Source organism: Bison bison, unplaced genomic scaffold (genome assembly GCF_000754665.1).
Source record: "Bison bison bison isolate TAMUID 2011002044 unplaced genomic scaffold, Bison_UMD1.0 scf7180017864328, whole genome shotgun sequence".
Taxonomy (NCBI): domain Eukaryota; kingdom Metazoa; phylum Chordata; class Mammalia; order Artiodactyla; family Bovidae; genus Bison; species Bison bison.
Genome location: NW_011494900.1, coordinates 331773 through 339862, shown reverse-complemented (window position 1 = coordinate 339862; position 8090 = coordinate 331773).

Genomic DNA, 8090 nt, shown 5'->3' with positions numbered 1-8090 from the left:
CACTTACCAAGCATCTACTGTATTCATTTTGGAAGATGCAGATCCCATGGGCCCTGTCCTCCAGGAACTCACAGACTAACAAGAAGATCAGTGTTCATGCAGAAAATTTTAATAAGCTGTGATAAGTATGAAATGTACACTGTTAATGGCATCTCCATCTTTGGTTCTTCCTCCTCTTGCATTTCCCATGGCGTGTTGTTCATGTAGGCTGACACGCTACTCCTTCCTTTTTGTCTCTGCTGCCATCCCCATGGTTCACTTACTCCTTCCTGAGCTATATCAGTTACCTCCCAAACTGCCTCATTCTCCTGCCCCTCCAGAGCAGCCCACCTCCTGCTGCCAAACAACCTACATGGGTTGTCAACCTATGTGGTCGTCACTCCCATATTTGAAAACCACAGAGGTTAATGGGGCAAGTGCACATCCCTGAGCCTGAACAGGTAAAGCTGTTTGGGAACTTAGCCAACTTCCTGTCTTTGCTTTGCCCCACTCCCCTGCACATCCACACACCACCCCTCACACCTCACACCTAAGAGAGACTTCTTACAGTGCTTCAAAACCAAGTCACCTTCCTATTCCTATGTTTCCCTTGTTCTCCCAACCTACTGGCTCATTTTTATCTCTGAAATTGAGATGCTCCTCCAAGATTCAGATCAAGTCACCTCCTCCGTGAAGTCTTCTCTCCTTTTCCCACAACAGCTCTGTTCTCTGACTTGCTTTAGTCATGCAGTTGTATCTCCTTTAGGGCACATTAATTCTACCTTGCATTCCAGTCATGAGTAGGTTTTATCTTACAATCTCTGTTTCTTTAGAACAGGATTGTGTCTTTATCATCTTTGTTCAATACAGCACCTACCAGATTGCCTTGAGCATAACACGTGCTGAATAAATAATGAATACACTCTTTAATTTTTTGTATGTGAGGTAGTGGGAAAAACCTCATGAGGACCCAAGAAAAAGCCTAAGTTTTTTCTTATTTAATCCTTTATACAAGTCTTTTTTCATCCCTAGGCAATATGCCAGGCACTCAGGGTACAAAAGTACACAAAGGCCTGCACTCAATAAACACATATTTTCCATCAGAGAGACTGATACATAATACAAATAAAATAGTAAGATACATGAAAAATCACAGGAATTGCAAAATTATGCCATTTCTACCACTAACTAGGTGTGTGACCTTGGGGAAGTCACTTATTCTGTGAGGTGTTGGTAAGTATACAATGCAAACTCATAGGCAGTCTATGAATTTATGATTCTAACCATTGGATGGCCTGTTTTACTAGTAGATAGTGCTACAATGTTAGTAAGAGCCAACATATTTGTGAAAATTATTCATGCTAATTAATTCTGGGGAAATCAAGTAAGCAGCAACTAAAGAAAGGTAAAAAACTAACAGCTGAAATTGGTAATCAGACAATGAGGAAATGAATTATAATTGCTTCACCAGCTCCACTATTTACATAAATAAACCACTGAAATCCAAGGTCATAAAATTCAGAAACGTGTATCCTGGTTCCTCCACCAATACAGGCATGAAGCCTGCTGTGAGAGGCCCTCCTCTGCCAAACCTCAAAACTGGGAATTAGATCACCCTCTAAGCTTCATGATTTAAATTATTTAAAAATTACTCATCAGAATAGACATATGCTTTGTCAACTTAGAGTCACTCAGTGGCTCCCAAACAAGCAGAAGTTGCCTTAAAATACAATTGAAAACACACATATCTTTTTTTTTTTTTTAAAGATGACTCAACACAAAGTCTGGTTGCCATTCACATAATTGTAGGAAAATGAGGCCATAGACGCAAATGCAGAAAGTGTTGCCCAAGCTGTCTTCAGCTCAAAAGGAGTCTTAACTAGAAGATTTTAAAATCTCCTGACCAAAGCTGTTACTCTATAGAGGTGAATTCCCACTTTAGCTCAGCACAAATTACACAAGTCATATAAGGGACTCCTCAAGCTTCAGTTCTGTGCTCATCCATCCTGGTTACTGACTGGTTTGCCATAAGTTCTGTCTGTTGGAATAGAACATGGTGGTCAGCCTGATGAGTATTTTGATTTCTGGGACTGTGGTCTTTTTTGTTGCAAGTTAGTATGTCACTCTCGTTGGCACATCAGTCTCATTAGCTGATTGATATGAGTCCTCACCTAGGAAACAGGCCCCTCTCACAACCAGTCAAATTTCTGGGCTAAAAAGTTAGACCTTAGGAAATTCGACTGCAAAGGCACCTTGTAGAGATTTCAGAAAGACAGCAGGCTGCCCTTCTCTTGGAGACTTACTTCCCCAATCACAAGTACCATGGACCTTTTTTCCAAACTCTCTAGTGGGTACCTAGAGGTAAAGACCGGATTTTCTTTTCCTTGTACATCGTGGCGCCTAGTCAGGAACAATGCCATGGTGGGCAAAGGAGATGCTTTTGGGGACTTCCCTGGTGGTCCAGTGGTTAAGACTCTGCACTTCCAATGCAGGAAGTGCAGGTTTGATCTCTGGTTGGAGAACTAAGATCCCACATGCTATGGGGTGCAGCAAAGAAAAGGGGAGCCCACATTCTGCCACTAGTATTTACTGCCCGGGAATGGAAATGAGGAGTACAGGCAACTTTCCCTCTCTGGCGTAGGAAAGGTGTCCTTTTTTGCTCCTCTATGTATCCCCTATATCTCATGCCTGGCAAGCCAAAGGCATTTAACAAATGCTTGTGTATGAAGCAATCAGCCAATATCAAAAATTTTTTTAAGGATTAACACATGCTGAATTCAAAACTAAAAATGGTATGGTTCTTATCCTAAAGTAAAATCAATGCAAAACTTAAGATTTGAACTATGAATGTGATTTGGTCTTAGGATGGGTCATTATTTAATGAAAAACAACTCAGCAACCAAGAAGTCATTTCAAAACAATAAATTCTCTTTTTTAATTTCTCAAATACTGGTAAAGGGATTCAGTCCCCAGCAACAACCCATAAAACTTCCTTTCTCACACGGTTGCCTCACATCACACAAGCTCTTTCGTTTACCTTTTTCCTTCAGATCCTCCTACCAAGACTCTTCTCCCAGATCCAGTCCTCAAAACTCACCCCTTCTCTCCCTCTACATTTTCCCTTGATTCTGCATCAGAAGAGCCCGAAAGAACTGGTCCAGCAATATCAAATCTTGCTTGAAATCTAGAGAAGGAAAGGTAACAAATAAACAAAACCAGAACTACTCTTTTTTTAAGGGCTTCCCTGGTGGCTCAGACAATAAAGAATCTGCCTCCAACGCAGGAGACCCAGGTTCGACACCTGCGTTGGGAAGATCTTCTGGAGACAGGAATGGAAACCCACTCCAGTATTTTTGCCTAGAGAATTCCATGGACAGAGGAGCCTGGCAGGCTACAGTCCATAGGGTCACAAAGCATCAGATACGATTGAGCGACTCGTATCTGAGTCACCACACACACACACATTCCTTTTTTAAATTGGGTATAGTTGCTTTACAATGTTGTACAACAAAGTGCATTAGCTACATGTGCTCATATATCCCTTCCTTCTTGGCTCTCAATCCCACCCTCCCCCCATCAAAACTATAAGGAGGTATCACCTCACACTGGTCAGAATGGCCATCATCAAAAAATCTACAAACAAATCCCTTCACTCTTCACCTGAAACTATCACAACATTGTTTGTTAATCGGCTATACTCCAATCAAAATAAAAGGTTTTTTAAAATCTACAAACAATAAATGCTGGAGAGGGTATGGACAAAAGGAACCCTCCTGCACTGTTGGTGGGAATGTAAATTGATAAAGCCACTATGGAGAACAGTATGGAGGTTCCTTAAAAAAATAAAACTAAAAATAGAACTATCATATGACCCAGCAATCCCACTCCCGGGCATATACCCTGGGAAAATCATAATTCAGAACCATTCTTTATAAGCAGTGAAAAGTGAAAAGGATGCCTCATAACTATCATATACTAAAAATATTGATCTGATTATATAATGATACAATTTTTTAAAGCCAAAATAAATAGAAAATAGTACCAAAGAAGAAACTGTTAAAATTTGTAAACATATACAATGCTTGGGAGACTTGTGGCAATCACAGTAGATTTATAGAGCACTTGCTATAAAAATTGTTTTAGAAAGGATACTGTGTCAGGGGTACCCAAGACCACCCCTATATCTCAACATTGACTTGAAGAACTGAAAGAATTCAGCCCCTAGTTGTACTCAACATCTAAGATTTCTTACAGTGTAGTAAGAAACCTGATCCCGGCCAGATCATAAGGGAAAAATCATGTGGAGAACCTGAAGGATTCCAGGTGTAGACTTCCTTATGCTCTCTCCCTTCTATGAGAGAACATGTAACACAGCAATGAAAACCCTGCAATACAGTGCAGTGATCCAGCCCAGGGAAGCTCCTTAGAGACTTGGTGCCTAAGGTTTCTACAGGGGGCTGGTCATGCAGGTGCTCCTTGCCTAGCACACGAAAAAATTCCAAACTCACAGAAGGGAAGCAGGAATTCTAAAATAAATTGTACTGTTAGCACAAAACTCTAGGCACAATGAACTGCACCAGTTAACTAAGCACTTTGAAAACCAAATGCCTAGACGCTAACCTCACAAATAGAACTTTCTAAGAGCAGCCCTGGGATTTCTTTGGAAGGAATGATGCTAAAGCTGAAACTCCAGTACTTTGGCCGCCTCATGCGAAGAGTTGACTCATTGGAAAATACTCTGATGCTGGGAGGGATTGAGGGCAGGAGAAGAAGGGGACAACAGAGGATGAGATGGCTGGATGGTATCACTGACTCGATGGACATGAGTCTGAGTGAACTCTGGGAGTTGGTGATGGACAGGGAGGCCTGGCATGCTGCGATTCATGGGGTTGCAAAGAGCTGGACACGACTGAGCAACTGAACTGAACTGAAGAGTAGCAATCTCAGGCCTGTTATGTTCATTCTTTTTCTTCACAGATCCAAAGACTAAGTTGTTGCCCTTGAGGCAACTAAAATCTAGAGATATAAGACCTCTACATAAAACCATGCATTGCATACAGTAGACTCTAAAGTAACATTTTTCAAAACATTCCGTAGACGACCTTTATCAGAATCACCAGCGTGCTTGTCAAGGGCTATACCTTGAAGCATCCTAAAAGAATGAGGTGTCAGTCAAAGCCAAGGACTGAGGTGAGATTAGAGAAGACCTTGAATACCATAATGAGAAATTTGAATTTTATTTCATAGCCATGGTTAAACCACTGGAAGTTTCCTTTATTCTTCACCAGCTGAAAATAAGATCAAAATAGCATGGTTTGAAGATGAATCTGACTACCTTATGTAAAATACAGTGGAAGGGGCAGAGATAGTAGGCCAAGAAACCAGAACCTCAAAGGGAAAGAATGATAATAACTAATATCTAGGGACCACTCACTAGGAGCTTACACTGCCCAAAGGCACTTTATGTGAATTCTCATGTCAACCTTCTAACGTAGGCTACAATGTGACACGATGAATTCAAACCTAGAGAGCATGATCCCAGAGCTCACATATTTACTTGCCTATAAACAGAAAGTGAGGACAGTAGAAAAGGAATGCATGGTGAAGCAGTGAACGGGGCGAGGGGAAGGAAGTAATCCCAGGCGATTCCTACATTTATGTTGTCCTTTCCTCCCCTTGCACACTTTCTTCTAAGATGACAGGCAAAAAGCCATCTTTGAAAAATGATACATGATTGAAAACAACTAAAACCAGAAATTGTCACATTTTTTTTTCTGAATGAGATGAGAGGTGAAGAATAAATAGGCGTCAGAGCTGCTTCTTGACCCACGTAGCTAGTAAGAAACAAAATGCCCTGTGTCCCCTCGATTTAAAAAAGGAGTGAGTAGCTGCTGGCATTCTTTTATTTTTAATATCTCAGAGAAATTTACACTATTAAGAATCTTCCTATTTTCCTCTGAATACAACCCAATTATTTAATAACTGAGTGACACTGGAAAATGCTATGGATTTTCCAGTAGTCATGTATGGATGTGAGAGTTGGACAATAAAGCTGAGCACCAAAGAATTGATGCTTTTGAACTGTGGTGTTGGAGAAGACTCTTGAGAGTCACTTGGACAGCAAGGAGATCAAACCAGTCAATCCTAAAGGAAATCAGTCCTGAATGTTCATTGGAAGAACTGATGCTGAAACTGAAATTCCAATACGTTGGCCACCTGATGCAAAGAACTGACTCATTGGAAAAGACCCTGATGCTGGGAAAGATTGAGGGCAGGAGGAGAAGGGGAAGACAGAGGATGAGATGGTTGGATGGCATCACCGACTCAATGGACATGGGTTTGGGTGGACTCCGGGAGCTGGTGATGGACAGAGAGGCCTGGCATGCTGTGGTTCATGGGGTCGCAAAGACTCAGACACAACTGAGTAACTGAACTGAACACTGGAAAATGTAATTTTTAAGATGTCTAAAATAAACACTCCAGAATCATCAACTGTCTCATCATCAAGATACACTTGATCACTTAATCACATAAAAAGTTTTAGAGATGCTCAGGTAAAACACTGTCCCAGCAGCTTTGGGGGATACAGCACAGTGATTCACTTAACAAATTCTTGGCTCTTCATAAGGCCCATAATTAAGTAACAAGACATGAAAAGCCACTATTTATGGAGAATTCACTGTTGCCTCCATTGGAATTAGGCAGGAGGCTAAAGGCCAATGAAAGGCCAGTGAAACAAATTTAATGTTCCAAAATAATTCAGTTCTAGGATACTGATCTTATCAAGTTGGAAGTGACTCTAAAATCTTTATTAGTCATTAACCTGTTTTCTAAGTGAGCAGTGTATCTCTCTCATATTCAGAAGCCCTACCAGGCAACTCAAGCACTCAGAAGTAGGGTCAAGAAACGACAGAGAGGAATGACTTAAAACCTTCAGAACCTTCAATGTTACCTGAAGGCCTGTGGAATGTACCCTGCTACTGGGGAAAATTCATTTTAATTCAGGTAATCAACTCAGTAATAGTTTACTTGAGAATTCTTTTCCCCTAAGAAGAATGCCAGTAAGAAATTATTTGCTCACTTATTGTTACAGCATTCTGATGAGGCATGAAAGAATGAAGGAAGATGCAAGCTGCCTTGCAGGAGTCTCATGAGAAAGATGGTGCATATGCAGATAAAACCACATGATCTGAGAACCAACTGTGTAGCACAGGCGGCTCTATTCAGTGCTCTGCGGTGACCTAAACAGGAAGGAAATCCAAAAAAGAGCGGATATATGTATACGTATAGCTGACTCACTTGGCTGTACGGCAGAAACTAGCAACACTGTAAAACAATTAGACTTCAATTTTTTAAAAAAGCAATGTGAATACACACAAGTAAATATTTATAAAGGAAGTAAAAGCATGGGTTGTGAAAGTCAAACAACCTCAGTGTGCAGCCTGGCTCGGCCAGTCACCATCTTAAACAAGTTTCATAGCCTTCTCAATGCTTCAGTTTCCTCTTCCAAAAACTGGGTTAGTATTAACACCCACTTCATAGTTTGCTGTAAAGCATAAGATAATGTACGTAGAATACTTAGTACATAAAACGAGCCCAACAAATGCTAGCTGCTATTATTGTCATAAATGGTTAGTTTTGTGTTTACTATCACTAGTGCTACCAGAGGAGGTTCTCTCATCCAAATTCTGCCCCACACCTTAAAGATAAGGAGACTCTCAGGCTGCCTGCAGTGGTCCAGTCCAGATGGAATGATTCACCTCAGGCAGGGAAGCCAGGAGGTCCAGGGACTGTCAGAATGTCAAAGTGGAAAATTTCAGATGGCTGTAGAGGGGAGGAAGTACAGCCTGGAAAGCACGTAAGTTTGCTCTAAGTGTCTTCTTGAGCTGAGGAAGGGCATATATTCATGGTCACATGATTTTCAGAGCTGGAAAGTGACTTAAATATTCTTAAGTCACTCAAAAAAAAAAAAAAAAGCAGCTTTTGGATAACCACAAAAACTGTATGCCTTCCTCTAGTTTATTTGAAAATTTTTAATTTGGTATCAAGAGGGAAAAAAGATGGTTGCAATGGTAACCTTGGGGAAAAAAAAAAAAAAAACTTTGATCTTG